Genomic DNA, 21176 nt, shown 5'->3' on the forward strand with positions numbered 1-21176 from the left:
CCAGGATCACTGGGGTGGTTCAAGTCATTTGGTTACCATGGAGGTGTTAGCCAGAAAAGAGAGACGGGTAGAAATGTCCATGTTACCAGAATAGTCGTCGTGTATTGCATGTACAATTCCAAGCCTCCTGCCTTTCCTGACACGTTGGTCTTCTCCCTAGGTGAAGGCTTTAAACTCAGCATGGAATAGTCAGTGCCTGGACAGGGCAGACTCCCAGGTAGACAAATCTGAGGCAGCCACAAATCATTTCTCTCCTCACCCCTCAGAGAACCTCTGTGTTGTTGCCATAAGTTTTGGTTTAAAGCAAAGAAAATGTTTTTTTTTTTTCCTACTTGATAGTATTTTTTCTATTTTGTTCCCCTCATTTTCTCCCTACTTGTAACTAACAAAAGGATTGGGAGATACGTTATTTTTTATTCATACTTATTTCTCCTTTCAAAATTCTTTATATGGGTGTAGCTGGAGAGAGGAACCAGTAACTTTCTCTCTTCAGAAAGAAGAGTCCCAGTTTGTATATCAGTGTTTAAAAAAAAACAACTCAAGACAAGATTTTCATGGACAATTTTAAAAAGTATGTGTCCTTAATATAAAGTTTATATTAGCAGTATGTAATCACTTCTCACCTATAAAGAACCAGAAGGTAAATACTCTTGCAGAGAATAATTAGCAGAACTTTTTTTAAAAAAATGTTTCTTTTATTATTTAATATTTTTAGTTTTCAACATTGATTTCCATGAGATTTTGAGTTACAAATTTTCTCCCCATTTCTACCCTCCCCTCACCCCAAGATGGCATATTCTGATTGCCCCCTTTCCCCAGTCTACCCTCCCTTCTGTCACCCCACTCCCTCCCAGATTCCCTTTCCCTTTACTTTCTTGTAGGGCAAGGTAGATTTCTCTACCCCATTGCCTGTATATCTTATTTCCCAGCTGCATGTAAAAACAACTTTTTTTGAACATTTGTTTTTAGAACTTTGAGTTTCAAATTCTCTCCCTTCTTCCCTCCCCACCCACCCTCCTTGAGAAGGCAAGAAATTCAACATAGGCCGCACATATATGCTTATGCAAGACACTTCCATGACAGTCATGTTGTGAAAGGCTAACTATATTTCCTTCCATCCTTTTCCTGTCTCCCTTTATTCAATTGTCTCCCTTGACCATGTCCCTTTTCAAAAGTGTTTCCTTTCTATTACCTCCTCCTCTGATCTGCCCTCCCTTCTATCATTCCCGCTCTCTTATCCTCTTCCCCCCACTTTCCTGTAGGTTAAGATACCCAATTGAGTGTGTATGGTATTCCCTCTTTAAGTAAAATCCAATGAGAGCAACATTCATTCATTCTCTTTCACCTGCCCCTTCTTCCCTTCAAATAGAACTGCTTTTTCTTGCCAATTTTATGTGAGATGATTTACCCCATTATATCTCTCCCTTTCTCCTCCCAAGATATTCCTCTCTCACCCCTAAATTTTATTTTTTTCAGATATCATCCCTTCATAATCAACTCACCCTGCACCCTCTGTCTATATATGTATATGCACATGTACATGTACATGTGCATGTATATGTATATGTATATGTATATGTACATGTATATTCCCTTCAACTACCCTAATACTGAGAAAGGTTTCATGAGTTACAAATATCATCTTTCCATGTAGGATTGTAAACAAAGCGGTTCAACTTTAGTAAGTCCCTTATGATTTCTCTTTCCTGTTTACTTTTTCATGCTTCTCTTAATTCTTGTTTTCGAGAGTCAAATTTTCTATTCAGGCTCTGGTCTTTTTATTGAGAAAGCTTGAACATCCTCTATTTTATTGAAGGTCCATTTTTTGCCTTGGAGTATTATACCTAGTTTTTCTGGGTAGGTGATTCTTGGTTTTAATCCTAGCTCTTTTGACCTCCAGAATATCATATTCCAAGTCCTTCAATCCCTTAATGGAGAACCTGCTTGTTCTTGTGTTATCCTGATTGTGTTTCCACAATATTCAAATTCTTTCTTCCTGGCTGCTTGCAATATTTTCTCCTTGACCTGGAAACCCTGGAATATGGCTATATAATTCCTAGGAATTTTCTTTTTGGGATCTTTTTCAAGAGGCAATAGGTGGATTCTTTCAATTTCTATTTTACCCCCTGGCTCTAGAATATCAAGGCAGTTTTCCTTGATAATTTCTTGAAAAACAATGTCTAGGCTCTTTTTTTGATCATGGCTTTCAGGTAGTCCAATAATTTTAAAATTATCTCTCTTTGATCTATTCTCCAAGGCTGTGGTTTTTCCAATGAAATATTTATCTCACATTGTCTTCCATTTTCTCACTCTATTGATTCTGTTTTATAATTTCTTGATTTCTCATAAAATTAGTAGCTTCCCCTTCCTCCATTCTAATTTTTAATGTAGTATTTTCTTCAGTGGTCTTTTGGACCTCTTTTTCCATTTGCCTAACTTTGCCTAAGGCATTCTTCTCCCCATTGGCTTTTTGGAGCTCTTTTGCCATTTACGTTAGTCAATGTTTTAAGCTGTTAATCTCTTCATTATTTTTTGGGGGGGGATCTCCTTTAGCAAGTCATTGACTTGCTTTTCACGATTTTCTTGCATCACTCTCATTTCTCTTCCCAATTTTTCCTCTACTTCTCTTACATGATTTTCCACATCCTTTTTGAGTTCTTTCATGGCCTGAGACCAATTTATATTTTTCTTGGAGGCTTTTGATGTAGGCTCTTTGACTTTGTTTACTACTTCTGGCTGTATGTTTTGATCTTCTTTGTCACCAAAAAAAGATCCTCTAGTCTGAGTCTGAGTCCTTTTATGCTGCTTTCTGCTCATGTTCCCAGCCAACTACTTGACCCTTGAGCTTTTGGTCAGGTTATGACTGCCTTGAAAGTGGAGAGTGCTTTGTCCCAAGCTTCAGGGGACTTGCTTGACTCTGAGCCAGTCATTGTCGAGCCTGAACTCAGATGTTGATGGTTCCTTGGTAACTGTGAATTGTAATTGGTCTGTTCATAAATGTATGTTTGTAATTTGTTTGTATTTGCTCTGAAGTTCAAGGTGCTGGATTTTCCCCCTGAGCTGAGTGAATGATATTTATATGTTGGATTAAAGTAAGATTGTTAACCCCTTAATGTTGCTTTCCTTAGTAAAGCAAATCAATAGAACCTGAACTTGCAGTGTTCTTGTTGGGCTCATTTTGGTTTTTTACCCCCATAGCAGCTGCTAGCCAAATTGTGTTGCTCCATTGTCTTTGGCGTTTGTGGATTGAGAAGTCTAGAAACTGCTGCAGCCTAGTGATTCCTGCCCCTTAGGGCCTGCTTACTAGATCTCCTCCTCCCTGGTCTGTCCTGCATGTGGCTGCACTCTGCTCCCAGCACAGCACAATAAACCCTTCCCAGTGACCATCCAGGGCTGGAGACCTGCTTCTCTCTGTTATTTTTCAGCTTCTGTAACTCTAGAATTTGTGCAGAGCCATTTTTATAGGTTTTTGGAGGGATTTGGGGGAGAGCTTAAGAGGGTCCCTGTTTTCCAGCTGCCATTTTCCCTCTGCCCCCTTGCAGAGTGTTAAGATTCATTTTAGGTTAAGTCCACTTTTTTGCCAGTGCTTTGTTAATTTTTAGAAGTCTGTCATACTAATATTATTTATTAATTATTTTTCATTCCCAAAGCCAACTAAAGAGCTTTTCCGTGCACTCATGTCTGTAAAAAATATTTTAAAATAAAGTTCCTTTTGTTGTAGCAAAAAAATAAATAAGCTTATTCTAATATGACAAGATCTTCATAATTCTATGCTGTTTCTGTGTATTCATCACATTCATTTGTAAATATTAACCTATTATCACTTTAATGTCCTTTTTTCTAGAATTTCCCTATGAATTCAAGTCAATCTCACTAGTGTGTATGGGAATTCAGTTTTTCCCATTTATGAAATTTGTGGTAGCATTTTTTCTTCCCCAATCTTAGCATATCCTTCCCATGTTCCTTGCACTTTTAAATGTCATTCAGAGTAGCTCAAAATCATACTAGTCAGTTCAAACACATTTTTCTGTACCTGGGAATGTAATTGATCATTTCTATGTCATATGAATCCAGCATGACCAATTATGTGCACTTTTATTAAAAAATTATTACTCATGTTCAGTATCATCTTTCTCAATAGTTTTTGTTCTTTCATTTTTAATGAAAAGTTCATTCCCTTTGGCAGGAAAAATTTAAGGGAAGTAAAACTAGAGCAACTAGGTATTCTCAGGATATCAGTTATCATTTTATTCTCTGAAAAAAACAATGTTTTAAAGTTTATTTTTAAATTTCTTCATTAATTTATCTTCAACTTAAATACTAAAGTAAATACACAAGAAAAGAGATAGAAACACAAACTTAAATACTAAAATTTAAATAAAAACAGGAAAAGAAAAAATAGCATTGTCATGTCCATAGCAGAATGGAAGAAAGGATTCAAGATATGCAGCAATAAATTTCCATTTCAAGATAAACTGTATAAAATACTATAATTTTTTTGTACATACATACACTTAAATACACACATATCTCCTTAGATGTTTATAATCAAACTATATGTTAATATGCATGTCTTTTATTTTTTTTATACACCATTTTCCACAACATGATTAAGACATGTTTTTCTTGTCTTTATTGTCACTTCCTAGCCTATGTTCGTTTTGAGGTTTGATCATCCTGAAAATATTTTTTATGAGGTAGAACAACACTCAAATATTCATGTTGTTACCTTACCTCTTTTTCATAATGAGAACATTTTTATACTATTTTTGATCTCCATGTGGATATACATGGTTAATTTTTCCTTAAAATTGAAAATCACTCACTTTGAAACTTTAAAGCATTATTTTTTTATAGGAATTGCCCATCCTACTTGGAGTTACTCCCTCTTCACCATTAATATTTTCTTTGTAATACGTTCTCCCAAAAACTTGCATATATGTTAAACTTTCTGGATTTCTTAACCTTTGTTGATGTTTAGGGGACAATGTCATTTAATCTCCACATTTATATTACATCCATGCCAAGTAGCAATTTCTTATATTAAGTGAGGAATCCAACTTAGAAAATGATCTACCTTTGATTTTTTATCTTTGTCATTTGGAAAACCAAATTGCTAAGGGAAATCATGAAGTTATTATTTGTTCTGGTTTTGGGAGAGTTCCAAACATATCTGGTAAATTGTATTGTGAACTCTTTCCCCCAATCCTCATCTATTTCTGCTTTCTGACCTCTTCATCATGTCTTCCTTCTCTTGGAACTTTATTAGTTGGAAATCTCGTTATTCTGAAAAATTGAAGATTCCGGGCAGTCACATCCTATCTGAACCCTTTGCTTCTCTGATTGTCCCTTCTGATTTTGGGCAGGGTTATGGGATCCAGAGCCTCTATTTAAGAAAGGGACTCATTATAGACTTCTCCCCATTTCTCAATAACTATACTCCTTTTGGGCTTCTGAAGAGGTCCTCATAATGCATCCCTTCCCTAGGAAACTCATTATTGGGAATTTTCCTTATCCTTTAAGAATTTGTCTCCTATGGAATCCTAAGTGTCTCACTTTTCATTACTCTTTGAAGTTTCTCTCTCTGCTATAGACCTTTGAGGATATACATACACAATCTTCTCCACTGCCCATTCTTTTTAGTTTAAAGAACCTTTAATTAGATTTCCAAGAGACTCCGAAAATATATTCTTATTGTCTTTTTAAGCTGAGCCTGTTTATATGCAACATTTTTGGGGCCACCTCTGTATTGGTTTGGTTCTCAATTTCCCATGGAAATATATTTTTTAGCTCTTTTTATTAGTTCATTTTATGAAAAATCCATTAACACCGTAAAAAATTCAGATGAATATTTCATAAACCAATTGATATATCTGTTAATAAAAAGCAACAGTTGAAAGTTGAAAATAATTATGTTCTCTGATCAGCAATCACTTTCTGGTTGGAAAATTCATTCAGGAGATGAAATTGCCAGGATTACAAGAGGAGCTATATCTAATTGGAGAGGGTGAGGGGAAACCAGCACAGTTCCCTACATGGTTCATTGGGAATAAAACTTCAAAGGGAAAAGTCAAAAGAATTTACAAAAAAAAGGAATTAGCATCAGATAAATAAGGAAGTTCCCATAGTCCCAGCCTAGAAGAGTCATTATTCTTTAAGGTTTATTCAGATGCTTTGGATTTTTTCATGGAACTCCAAAATATGGAAAGGAGGCTAGAGATGTGGAAGCAAACATTTCTTCATGGTTCATTGGTCTTGTCCCTCAGTTTCAGGAATATGTTGAATGACTTTCTTTGCTGTTCTTTCATGTTGCATTGAGCTTAAACATTTTGAGTCTCTATGCCTGTGAAGGTCTTCTGTGTGGATATGTATTACAAGGTAAGGAAGGCACTGTAACCTTTCCATCTATCAATGAGTACAAGTCCTGAGAATCTGGTTATCAGTGATGATCAAAATAAAAGGGCTGACAGCTGGATACCACAGAGACAGAAAGGCTGAGGTATTTATAATCCAAGTTTTGTGTATTTAAAATAGAACATAGACAGAGCAAAAATGGGACTAAATATGTTAAACAAAACAAAGATGCCCACTAGAAGCAAGATAGCTTGGGTGGCTCTGGTTTCAGGGGATATTTTTGTGGAGAGGCTATTACTATGAACATGATTTACATGCTTCTTGTGTCTATATAGGATGCAGACCATGTGGGCACTAGAAAAGGTCATGAGACACACAAAGCAAGTATCATAAACACAGATTATGATAAAAGTTTAAAATGATTCTTATTATTCAAATCTACAGATTTATACCCATTGTTGCAACAGTATTTACTCTGTTCTGTTCTTTGCACCACCGTAGTATTGAAATAGAACGACATATAATAGTAAATTGAAGATCCAGCAAAGAAGGATGCATGGAATGATGGACTTTGATGCTCCCATTTTGAGCTGTGCCATTGTGGAGTTGTTGGGACTAATAGTGATGGCCTGGAAGATACTCAAGAGGCAGGTACTACACAAGGAGAGGCTCCTGGTTAGTGTCTGCATGTTTGTTTTGATTCTAAATCCAATGTTATCCCGGAGACATTTCACCCTCCAAAGCCTTGTTGCAGTAGGTATTCCTCTAAAGAGAAGCACCATGGCATCGGAAAAGGCCAAATGGATGATAATTAGGTTTTTAGATCTTTTTCTCTGGGCATTGAGGAAATTAAAGCTGTTTAGGAAGAAGAGGATACAGGTCCCTAGGAATTCAACTACAGTTATTTGCAGGTATACTATCCCCAGAATTTCATAAAAAGTTAGTATTCTTTAGCTATCTTGTAAAGGTGATTTGCTTTAAAATTCTACATGACTTATGAGAAGACAGATGGTATTGTGAGTGTTTCATGCTTAGGTTTTCCCATTGAAATTCCATTACCTTCTGATCACCTATTTGAGGAGCAACAAAATTTCTCAGACAGTGGTTAGTGACTTACTATTGAATTCCAAAATTCCCTTCTTAGATGAAAATCTTTTCTCATTCCATCTTTCCATAGGCCTGGAAACCTCCAGGCTGCAAGCTGGCACAATGGATAAGGTTTTGGCCCTGGTGTTAGAAAGACCTGTGTTCAAATGCAGGCTCAGATACTAACTATCTGTGTGGTTATGGGTTACTCTGTGAACCATGTTTGCCTAGGTGTCTTCATCTACAAAACGAGCTATAGAAGAAAATGGCAAACAACTCCACTCCTTTGCAAAGAAACCCCAGGTGGGTTCAGAAAGAATTAGACATGACTGATCAAGAAAACAGAAACAAGAAGACCTTTGAGCCTATTCTTCCTCACAGTGACCTTCAATCCTACCATCTTCTTTTTGTTTCTCTGCCTTTCATCATTGCAGCAACTAAACTCTTCTTTGTTGTTGTTTTCACATGTCAATACCCTTATTAAATTAAGCAAACTTTATTATCTACTTTTGTATCCCTTTCTCATTTGTCCCTCAATGATTCCTAAAATCTCTATTGCTCTTCTTCAGGAGTCTCTGATGGACTATACAGGAAATCAGGAAACTTGTCTGAATACATTCACTACAAAATTGCATCATTCAGTGTCACTTGGAATCCACATTGCACCAAGGTCAATTTTCTACTCCTCATTTCTCCAGCTGGTATCTCTCTCTCTCCAGTTACTTTCAGCATCCTTCACATCTCTTCTCATGTGTGCCATAGCACCAAACTGACCCACCTTCTCAGGTGAGGATCTTGCTTGTAACTCACTGAGTGAATAATTGAGGTCACTCAAAGAAAGGTCCCACTTGTCTCCTTCTGTTTATTTCCTATCATTCTGATATAAAGAAATAGCCCTTACAAGAAATCCTTCACCCTATCTCCCCAAGTCTTATTGATAACATTTATATTCAACTTGATAAACTCCACCCTTCTTTGTCCTACTACACTTTTTAATCTCCTGGCTCACTCTTTCCTGTCTGCAAACTTTTTTGTCTTTCCCTTCTCTATGATACCCTTGTTTGCCATCTTTCCTTTGTCTTTCCTTTCCCTATAACTCCCTTATTAGATGTTACTTTCCTCTTTAGATATAACTGAATATCTTTTTATGAAATTATTTACTGAATTTCTTGATATTTTCTTTTTCATCACCAAAATTCTCCCAGTATCTCTCCCCTGCCATAGAGCCATCATCATAAGAAACAATACGTTTAAGGAAAAAAAAATGAGAACAAATCATAAAACCTAAATAATGCTGATGGAGTATGGGACCAAGCTGCAACCTTTACCTGTTACCTTGAAATAATTTAGGTCCCATTTGTTTATGGCCTCTAGGAACTCTCCTTTGAACTTTCCCTTCAAACTTCTTGAATTTTCCCACTTGAACAAGTCTCTGGTATTTATCTGAGGCATTGACTAATCCCAGTCAACTTGCCTGTCATTGTGGCCTAAGCCAGATCTCCCAGTTCTCTGTGACCATTAATGTATTCTGGCTCTTCATTGTCTGTTACCTCCTGATCACCCCTGGCTACTTCCCACCCTGGATTCTATCTAGACCCCATTCTCCCTTGGCCACATGATCTAAATCCCTGGCATTTGCCTAGGGCACAGGGTCCTTCTCTGTTACCTCCCAGTCATCCCAAACTACTTGGCCACTCCTAGATTCCTCCCACAGTCTTTCTGTATATAAGATCGATCTTACCTCCATTAACTGGCTCAGATTCCTTACGAGTCTTGTCAACGGCTTAAATTCCTTAAGAGTCGGGATGGTATGGCAGATTTTTAGAATCACTCCCATCCTGACTGGTGTTCTCATAAATCTTGTCTTTGGCTGAAGAAAGGCTTGGATCAAATTCATTCAGGTAGGACCTGTGTTTCTATTTTGTGGTGCCAGAAACCCCTAAATCTCAACAATGCATCAAAAAGTTTGATAGATATAAGAACACACTCACGAACCTTCCATTTTATGCAAAGTGTGGGGGTCTTTTGTCATGCCTCTTGTTTTAATGTAGGCTTGATTATTAACATTTTTCAATATCTATTGTCTTTTCATTCTTCTTACAACCTAAAGTGTTATCATTGTGTATCTTGTTACATTTGGTTCTGTATATTTTGTTTACACCAAAGCATGCATACATACATTGGCACCTCTATTTTTCATAGTCATGTGTAAATATATATATATATATATGCATATATGTGTGTACATTATATATATATATAAGCATACACACATATATGTGTATGTGGGATCCATTTGTATATGTATCTATATATGATACACACACATATAAACTTATGCTAATGGTTCTGAGTCAAATTTATAAGAATACAAGTCATTCCCCAATTGGTAAATGGTCAAAGGACATGAACAGGCAGTTTTCAGAGAAAGAAATTAAAACTATCTACAGTCATATGAAGAAATTATCTAAATCACTATTGATTAGAGAAATACAAATCAAAACAACTCTGAGGTACCGCAAGACACCTATCAGATTGGCTAACATGACAGAACAGTAAAATGATAAATGTTAGAAAAGATGTGGGAAAACTGGAACACTAATTCATTGTTGGAGTTGTGAACTGATCCAATCATTCTGGAGAGCAATTTGGAACTATACCCAAATGGTTATAAGAAGGTGTATACTCCATACCACTTCTAGGGCTGTATTGCAAAGAGATCATAAAAATGGGAAAAAGACCCATATGTACAAAAACATTTATAGCAGCTCTTTTTGTGGTGGCCAATAATTGGAAATTAAAGGGAATTGGGGAATGTCTGAAAAAGTTGTGGTATATGAAAGTAACATAATACTATTGTGCTATAAGAAATGATGAACAAGAAGACTTTAGAAAAGCCTGGAAAGACTTACATGAACTGATGCTGAGTGAAGTGAGCAGAAGCAGTAGAAGAGTGTACACAGTAGGAGCCACAGTGTGCGATGACTGACTTTGATAGAGATTTAGCTCTTCTCAGCAATGCGAGGACCTAAAATAATTCCAAAAGACTCAGGATGGAACTTGCCATCCATATCCAGAAAAAGAAATAGGGAGTCTGAATGCAGATTGTAGCAGACTATTTTCTTTTTTTTTTTTTTGTTTCATTTTATGTTCTTTCTCATGGATATTCCTATTCATTTTAATTCTTCTATGCAACATGAATAATGTAAAAATATTTGTAATAGGAATGTATATGTAGAGCCTGTATTGGATTGCATGCCATCATGGGAAGGGGGAGAAGAAGGAGGAGGAGCCAATTTAAAACTTATGGAAGTGAATATTAAAAAATAAAAATACATAAATTAACTTTAAAAAGTCACCCAAACATACCTATACTTGGATTGAATGATACAATGAATAGACTCTAGGAAGGAAGAAAAAAGAGCTCAATATGCCACAGATGACTGCTAGATCTATATACAAAAGGAATCTAAGGAAGATGCAAAGGGCCTTTATGTACAAAAGCTTTCATAGTAACTGTTTTTCCAAGCTCACCTAGGAAACATTCCACAAACACCCACAAAGCCTTGTTGATATAGAGATTCTACTGAAAAGATGCAATGTGTCATTGGAAAAGGTCAAATTGATGATAATTAACTATATTGGTCTTGGACCAGACATGAAATGAGTGCTGTATAGGAGTAGGAGGATACAATTCCTTAAAATTCCAACTCCAACCAGTTGACAGTACATTATCCCCAGCATTTCATTCTCAGAAACCATTCCTTATGTGTCTTGGGAAGATAATTTGCTGTCAAATCCAGTATGACCTGTGGAGAAATATGGAATATTATGGTTGTTATATACTTAATGTTTCCCATTGTGGGGCCAATAAATGTATCTAAGTGGGACAGTATGTCTGTACATGATAGGGGGCATAATCTAGTGTAATATTTTTAGTCTACTACAGATTTCATTAAAGGTCTATGACTAAAATAATTGTATGTTCTTTGATTAAACTTATCTCCAGGACACTTTCACTGCCATTAGGGACCATCATCCTGTTAACTGCTAACTGAAAATCCTTCCAAACGCATACATTGGTGCCAAGGTAATGATCATTATGGAAACATACCTTTTTCATCTCTATTTTTGACAATGAGGCCTTATGTTACCTGAGGATTCCTTGCTTTGGTGAGGTCCCTTAACTATCTCCTTTTATCTGTGTCATAGAGTGCTAGTTAGGTTCCCTGGTTTAAATCTCTCCTGACTAAAAGTCCATCCTCCAGTCATATGTCAAACTGATCTTCCTAAAGTGCTGGTCAAATCATGTCAACACCCCTGTTATTTAAACTACAAATACTACCCACTATGTTCAGAAATATAAAAGGCACTGTTTGGATTCAAACACCTGCATAACCTGCCCCCTCCCTACATTTTTCATTCTTATTAAAACATTTTCCCCACTATATACCCTGTGATCTAGGGAAACTGGCCTTTTTGCTGTTCCTTGCACAAGATGCTGAATCTCTGGAATGCATAGATTTTTATTTGCTTTCCCCTGTGCCTGGGTGTTTTCAGTCTCCATCTCTGCCTCCTGATTTGCCTGGCTTCCTGAAAGTCTCAGCTAAAATCCTTTCTTCTACAAGAAACATTTCCCTATCCCCAGTAATGGTAGCATCTATCTTCTGCTGATATTACCAATTCATGCAATAAATGAGTAGTTTCTCCCTGGTTATTTGCATGTACTCTCCCCCATTATTCTGTGAGCTTCCCAGGGAGCAGATACCGTCGTTTGCCTGTCTTTTGATCCCTGTTTCTTAGCATATTTCCTGATACATAGAGAGTGTTTTAAGAAATACTTTTTGGTTAATCATTTCGTCTTAGACTGGGGTACCTTCTGCAGGACTATTTTTTCATTCACAGATGTCTGACTGATCTTATTTTTTTCCTTCCAGATCATTAAAAACTGACATTTTTGGAAAATCAAATTATACAATCTGATTCTCTAAGAGAAACATAAACATCTCTGTTAAAATCTCTGTTTCTCATTCAGTCACAAATAATTATAAAAATTCCAGACTTTGTTAGAAATTAATTTTAAAATAAATTTAATCACACTACAGCAACATTTAAAAAAATGTGTAGTTATTTTCTAATTGAGACTCTCAGCTATCATTTCTGCTAGCCACTCTGTTCTAGCTGGCCAGCTTTTTTACTCCTTGTTTATGGAACATGAAGCAGACCCTAAAGAAAACAAATATCTGTAGCCCCTCACCCTCGAAAGAATTAGGTAAGTAATATGGATTACTGAAGACAGTTCTATGGGTTAGGCAGAGACAGAACCTCAGAGACTTTCCTAACTCAGTTGAGAGACCAAGGGATTACATCTAGAATGGGAATGAAACTTTGAGCTTAACTGCTCCAAATCATTACTATGTACTTTTTATAATGATGAAACTGGGACCCAAAGAAGGAATGGGATTTGTCCAAAGTAAGGTGAATGAAGTAAGTAGAACACCCAGAATCCTCTAACTCCAAAGTATTCTTTCCTTCTCAACACCTTTTTATCCCCATGTAAATAACCTTGTTAATGTAAGAATCCACTAAACCAAATTCATAAACATTATTAAAACACTGGTGGGAACAGGAAAGATCCTGGAATGGGGAAAGATACTGAGAGCTGGTGATATTTGGAGGCAGAATTGAAGACTCAGAGACTGCTGTCAGTGACCTTTCAGTTTGCATGTCAGTGTTGTATTCTGAAATAGCAGGTTTTGCATTACTGAACAGGGACAGGGAACATACATTCCCCCATCGGGGTATTTGGATCACTTTTCTTCTTCCCTAAGAACTCTCAGCCACTTGCTCACATTTTCTCAGAGTACAAAGGCCAGTGCTGGGACACGTTGAGGTCAGGTGTTGGATTAGGATGGGAAAAAAGTGAGAGCAGAAGCCAGGGATCTTTACTTTCATCCTTTTCCACACCCAGCAAGAAATTCCAGACACTGAACATACAGTGCTGGCCACAAGATAAAAGGTAATTTCTCTGCCTATTAACAGAACTTGGCTTAGAGGACAGAAATCCTACTCCTCACCTTGGGTCAGAATGAGTAATAATATCCTGTTCTCATCTTCTCTTCAGAATGTAACTAAGTCCTTGTGTGTATGTGCCTGAGGATGCAATTTGTGCAAAGTATCTCAGGGTCAGAAGCTCATGTCAACTGATTTCCCCCAACCTACTCTCTTGATCCCTCTTAGGGGTAGCCCAGAGCAGGAAGAGAGGAGAAGTCTTTAGCCAGCCCTGGGGCAGGTACAATTTAAGTTCCAGATGTCAGGTGAGGCCTCATTTCTTTTTATTATGATTTTGGGGGATTTATAACTAGGCCACTCCCAAGAGAAACAGAAACAGTGGTTTCATTTAACCTGAGCTACCCAGTCTCTCACACTTGTAATCTCCTTCCTTATCACCATCTCCTGGATATCTTGGCTTCCTTCAGGTCTTAGCCAAAGCCCCATCTTCTGGAAGAAGCTGTTCCAAGTTATCCATGATCTAAATGCCTTCTCTATGATAATATGTACATGTCATCCTATCACCCATTGGTACATAGATGTTTGCATGTTTTCTATCCCATTAGATTTTGAACTTATTGAGAATAGGGATAATTTTTTTTTGCTTTTCTTTTTGCCTTCCCCCCATTTTAACAAAGTGACTGGTATATAGATATGTGCCTACATTGCTTTTTCACTGACTCATTTATTCATTAAGCATTTAGTACATTCTTGTTCTTGGCTATAGGCATTAAAGCTGCTTTCCATTTCTACCCATCTCTGTCTCTGGTATAATGGCATAGTCACTTACCAGTCCAATTTCTTTCAAAAAACAAAACAATCAAAAAACAAAATAGAAAATAGCAGAATGGCAGAAATCAGTGTTTGAGGGGGCATGTATGTGTGTATGACAGTTTATGTGTATATATAGGGCAGGACCAGGGTTGCAGTTTTAGTGACTGATGTACCTGAGCACATTTCCCCAGGTCTGGAATTTCCATGTCATCTCTAGAGAAATGACACCCCCAGGTAAATGGTATCTGGGACTTGTCTAAAAGAAATTTAACTTTTATCTCAGGTGCTTATGCCTTTTATCAAACACTATTGATTGTTTAGAATCCTCCAGTGCAGCATCAATGAGCAAGTGGGGAGAAACTTTCCTTGTCTTGAAGAGAGTATAGAAGAAATGTGGGCCTGTTAGGTCACTCTCAGGAGATACAATAAGGGCACTCAAACTTGCGAATTGGGCTTCTAGCTGAGATGCTCCCTTGGTTCTAGCTCAGTGTCCCTTGTCAAATTGGGTCTGCTTGTTATGCTTCTCCCTGTGGTCTCCCTATTTTGTATCCTACCTAACGGAGATAGGACTGAAGTCCACGTTTAGCTCCAAGACAAATTGTGGGGGATTCTGCATTAGGAGTTGATAATCAGCTCTGTTCACCTTCCATCTTCTGTAGAAAAACATGAGTAAGAAGTGGGAGAAAAGTCAAGAAAGAAAAAAAAAGAAAAGAAAACTATTAAATTAATAAATAAAACCAAGAGCTGATTTTATGAAAAAAAGATAAAATTGATAAACCTTTGCTCAATTTAATGAAAAAAAAGAAAGCAGAAAATCAAATTACCAGTATCAAAAAATGAAAAGGGTGAATTCACCTCCAATGAAGAGGAAATTAAAACAATAATTAGGAATTATTTTGCCCAATTGTATGCCCATAAATTTGACAACCTTAAGGATATGGATGAATATCTACAAAAATATAAATTGCCCAGGGTAACAGAAGAGGAAGTAAAATCCGTAAATAACCCTATCTCAGAAAAAGAAATTGAGCAAGCCATCAATGAACTCCCTAGGAAAAAATCTCCAGGGCAAGATAGTTTTAAATGTGAATTTTATCAAACATTTAAAGAACAGTTAATTCCTATACTTTATAGACTATTTGGGAAAATAGGTGAAGAAGAAGTCCTACCAAATTATTTTTATGACACAAATATGGTACTAATACCAAAACCAGGAAGAGTCAAAACAGAGAAAGAAAAGTGGAGACCAATTTCCCTAATGAATATTGATGCACAAATTTCAAATAAAATATTAGAAAAAACATTGCAGCAACTTATCACAAGAACAATGCACTACGGACAGGTAGGATTTATTCCAGGGATGCAAGACTGGTTCAGTATTAGGAAAACTATCAACATAATTGATCATATCAACAACAAAACTAGCAGAAACCATACAACACCCATTCCTATTAAATAGATTAGAGAGCATTGGAATAAATGGAACCTTCCTTAAAATTATAAATAGCATCTACCTAAAACCATCAACAAGCATTATTTGGTAATGGGGATAAGCTAGATTCATTCCCAATAAGATCAGGGGTGAAACAAGGATGTCCATGATCACCCCTACCGTTCAATTTGGTACTAAAAGTGTTAGCTGTAGCAATAAGAGAAGAAAAAGAAATTGAAGGAACTAGAATAGGCAAAGAAGAAACTAAATTATCACTTTTTTCAGATGAGTTGATGATTTACTTAGAGAATCCTAGAGAATGGAGTAAAAAACTACTTGAAATAATAAACAACTTTAGCAAAGCTGCGGAATATAAAACAAACCCACATAAATCCTCGGCATTCCTATACATTACTAACAAGCCCAACAGAAAGAGATAGAAAGAGATATTTCTTTAAAGTTACTGTAGTCACTATAAAATATTTGGGTGTCTATCTGCCAAGACAAACCCAGGGCTTATATGAACATAATTATGAAACACTCTTCACACGAATAAAGTCTGATGTAATTAAATGGAAAGATATCTGTTGCTCATGGTTAGGCTGAGCTAATATAATAAAAATCACAATTTTACCTAAATTAATTAATTTTTTTAGTGCCATACCAATCGAATTACCAAAAAAATTATTTTACAGAGCTGGATGAAATAATAAAAAAAAAATTCATCTGGAAGAAGAAGAGGTCTAGAAAATCTAGGGTACTAATGAAAAGAAATGCTAGAGAAGGTGACCTAGCCATGTCAAATATTAAACTGTACTATAAAGCAGCAGTCATCAAAACTACCTGGTACTGCTTAAGAAACAGAGCCATGCATCAGTGGAATAGGATAGGTACATAAGATGTAGTACTCAATCACTATAGCAATCTACTCTTTGAGAATCCTAAAGAATCCAGCTTCTGGGTAAGAATTCATTATTTCAAAAAAAACTGCTGGGGAAGTTGGAAAATGGTAGGGCAGAAACTGGTCATACACCAATATCTTACACCAAAATAAAGTCAAAATGGGTTCATGATTTAGGAATAAAGGCTGATACCATAAGCAATTTGGGAGAGCAAGGAATAGTTTACCTATCAGATTTATGGAAAAGCAAAGTATTCATGACCCAACAAGAGATAGCATTACAAAATGGAAAATGGATAATTTTGATTATGTTAAATTTAAAAGTTTTGGTACAAAAAAGCCAATGCAACAAAGATTAGGAGAGAAGCAGAGAATTGGGAGAAAATCTTTACAGTCAGTGTCTCTGATAAAGGCCTCATCTCTAAAATATACAGGGAACTGAGTCAAATTCATAGAAATACAAGTCATTCCCAATTGAGAGATTGTCAAAGGATATGAACAGGCAGTTTTCAGAGAAAGAAATTAGACGTATCTATAGGCATATGAAAAAAATGCTTTAAATCACTACTGACCAGAGAAATTCAAACCAAAAAACCTCTTAGGTACTACATCTCTCCTGTCAGATTGGCTAAAATGACAAAACAGGAAAATGATAAATGCTGCAGAGGATGTGGGAAAATTGGAATACTGTTACATTGCTGGAACTATGCCCAAAGGGCTATGAAAATGTGCATACCATTTGACCCAGCAACACCACTTCTAGGGTCGTATCCCATGGAGGTCACATGAGTGGGAAAAGGACCCGTGTGTATAGAAATATTTATTGTGGCTCTTTTTGTAGTAGCAAAGAATTGGAAATCACGGGGATGCTCATCAACTGGGGAATAGCTGAACAAGTTGTGGTATATGAAGGTCATAGAGTACTATTGTGCAATAAGAAAAGGGGATGATACAGACTTGTAATAACTGGAAATACCTACAGGATATAATGTGAGTGAGAGGAGCAGTGTGGTACTGGAAAAATCAGTTACTGTTAGAAAACCCCTAGTCTCTGACAAACACCCCCAGAAAGAATGGACTCAGGTCTCTTCGGCATTTAGCAAATATCCCTGGGGCCTTGTGACTCCTCCAAGGGATGTCAGTAGATAGGACCATCCCACTGAACGATAACCTGTTAGATGCTTTGGTTTAGCAAACATCCCTGGGATTCAGTGACTCCTCCAAGGAATGTCAATAGATAAGATTATCCCACTTAACCATAACCTGTCAGAATCTTTTGATCTGTCAGGATCTTTGTTCCTGTTCCCTGGGACCACCCATCATGCTGTGACCTAGGCTGTAAGTTCCAAGAGATAATTAACCTCTGTACCCCATATTTTCTATATAAGCCACATCTCCACCCCAACTCGGGGCTATTTTGATTTGGGTGGAACCCCAAAATGGTCACCGGCTAATAAATTCTCCATTTAAAACTTATATTCTGTGGCATGTCTCACTGACTTCTGGTACAACAGCAGAGCCAGGAGAACATTATACACAACCACAGATATATGGATTCTGTGAGGACTAACCCTGACAGACTTTGCTCTTCTCAGCAACACAATATGCAGAGACAGCTCCAAAGGACTCACGATGGAGAGTGCTATCTACATCCAGAGAAAGAACTATGAAGTATGAATGCAGATTGAGGCACACTGTTGGCTCTCCTTTTTTCCCTTTGTTTTTTTCTTTTTTTGGGGGGGGGTGATTTGTTTCTTCTTTCTCCTGATTCATTCCATTGGTCATAATTCTTCTTTACAACTTGACTATTGTGTAAATATGTTCAATGCGAAGTTATATGTAAAAGATATATCAGATTCCATGCCATCTTGGGGAGGGAAAGGTGAAGGGGGGAGGAAGAAAATCTGGAACTCAAAATCATGTGGAACTGAGCATTGTAAACTAAAAATAAAAAATCTTAATTATTAAAAAAGAGTGCCATTTAGAGCACATATCTTATCAAACAAAAATCTCTGCAAAATATTTAGCTTTGTGTCTATCTCTAGGAGAACAACCCTGAGTTGTACATTCCTAGCATAGTGAGTTTGAGATGTTAAGAGCTCTCGAAATCTTCATCCAGTGTTGAATGCCTATGTTTATTTCCTCCCATGTGGAAATATAGTGTGGCTTTCAAAGACACACCATCATCTAATACAAGGACCACATCACTGAGATCAAGGACTCTTTGCTTGGGAATGGGAGACACAAGTTTGTGATTTCTGCTCTTCTCAGCATTATAAAAATAATCTCTCTTCCTGAGATCTGTTAATTTTTCATCCATCCCTTCTTCCCCTCCTTTCTTCATCCATCCCTCTCACCTAAGTATGTTTTGCTTATTATCACGTGAATTTGAAAAGAGCTGGAAGAAATTGAGGTGCGTGATGAATGAGTTAATTACAAATTTTTATTCTGTAAACTCAACTATAGCCTTCAAGGCCAAAAGGCAAAGGTTTTAAGCTTCCCAAATCCATTTATTTTTATCATTCTCACCAGTGGCTGTAAGGAATCTTCATGAATCTCCTCAAACCTCTCAAACAACTAAATTCTCTTACTTTCTCAGCCAAACATCTTTACTCATAAAAAATGAGGCCATGGGCAGCTAGGTGGCGCAGTCAGTAGAGCACCGGCCCTGGAGTCAGGAGGACCTGAGTTCAAATCCGGCCTCAGACACTTGACACATGTACTAGCTGTGTGACCTTGGGCAAGTCACTTAACCCCAACTGCCCTGCCAAAAAGCAAAAAAAAAAAATGAGGCCATTTGTATGCCCATAAATTTGACAATCTTAGGGAAGGGGATGAATATCTATAAAAATATAAATTGCCTAGGTTAACAGAAGAGAAAGTAAAATATCTAAATAACCCCATCTCAGAAAAAGAAACTGAGGAAGCTATCAAGGAACACCCCAGAAAAAAATCTCTAGGGTCAGATGGTTTTAAATGTGAATTCTATCAGACATTTAAAGAACAATTAATCCCCATACTTTATAGACTATTTGGGAAAATAAGTGAAGGAGTCCTGTCAAATTATTTTTATGACGCAAATATGGTACTAATACCTAAATGAGGAAGAGTGAAAACAGAGAAAGAAAAATTATAGACCAATTGCCCTAATGAATATTGATCCAAAATTTTAAATAAAACATTAGCAAAAAGAATGCAGCAACTAATCACAAAAATAATACACTACCACCCAGTAGGATTCATTCTAGGAATGCAAGGCTGGTCCAATATTATGAAAACTATTAGCATAATTGATTATATCAACAACAAAACTAGGAGAAACCATATGATTTTCTCAATAGATACAGAAAAAGGTTTTGCAAAATACAACACCCATTCCTATTAAAAACACTAGAAAGCATAGAAATAAATGGAGCAGCATCTACCTAAACCCATCAGCAAGCATTATATGTAATGGGGATAAGCTAGATGCATCCCAATAAGATCAGGGGTGAAAGAAGGATATGCATTATCACCCCTATTATTCAATGTGGTACTAGAAGTGTTAGCTTTAGCAATAAGAGAAGAAAAAGAAATTGAAGGAATTAGAATGGGCAAAGAAGAAAGTAAGTTATCACTTTTTGCAGATGATATGATATTTACTTAGAAAGTCCTAGAGAATCAAGAAAAAAACTACTTGAAATAATAAAAAATAGCAAAGTTGCATGATACAAAGTAAACCCACATAAATCACCAACATTCCTGTACATTACAAACAAAGCCCAACAGCAAAAGACAGAAAGAGAAATTCCATTTAAAGTTATTGTAGGCACCATAAAATATTTGGGAGTCTACCAAGACAAACCTAGGACCTTTATGAATACAGTTACAAAACACTTCTTTCACAAATAAAGTCAGATCTAATTAAATGGAAAAACATCAGCTGCTCATGGTTAGGCCAAGTTTATATAATAAAAATTACAATTTTACCTAAATTAATTTACTTATTAATTATACCTAAATTAATTCACTTATTTGTTATACCAATCAAACTACCAAAAAATTATTTTACAGAGTTGGGTAAAATAATAACAAAATTCATCTGGAAGAACAAAAGACCCCGAATATCAAGGGAATTAATGAAAAGAAATGCTGAGGAAGGTGGCACAGCCATACCGGATATTAAACTGTAGTATAAAGCAGCAGTCATCAAAAAGAGTTGGTACTGGCTAAGAAATAAAGTGGTAGATCCGTGGAATAGGTTAGGTACAGAAGACAGAGTAGTCAATGACTATAGCAATCTACTCTTTGATAAACCCAAAGAGTCCAGCTACTGGGTTTAGAATTTACTATTTCACAAAACTGCGGGGAAAACTGGAAACTAGTATGGCAGAAACTGGGCCTAGACCAATATCTTACACCATATGTCAAAATAAATGGGTATCTATCATCGATTTCTGAAGACTATTCTGTTGGTTAGCAGATGAAACAGGGACAAAACCCAAGAATCTTTCAGTGGACAGACTAGGGCATTGCATCCAGAATGGCAATGATCCTTTGAACTTTGTTGGGTCAACCTCTTTTTTCATTGTAAATACT

At 36.6% G+C, this 21176-nt stretch overlaps 1 pseudogene; it reads right to left on the reverse strand.

The window, feature by feature from the left end:
* Positions 1–6408: 6408 nt before the first annotated feature.
* Positions 6409–9277, reverse strand: LOC118854979 (annotated as a pseudogene).
* Positions 9278–21176: the final 11899 nt, after the last annotated feature.

The sequence above is a fragment of the Trichosurus vulpecula genome, chromosome 6 (assembly GCF_011100635.1).
Source record: "Trichosurus vulpecula isolate mTriVul1 chromosome 6, mTriVul1.pri, whole genome shotgun sequence".
Classification (NCBI taxonomy): domain Eukaryota; kingdom Metazoa; phylum Chordata; class Mammalia; order Diprotodontia; family Phalangeridae; genus Trichosurus; species Trichosurus vulpecula.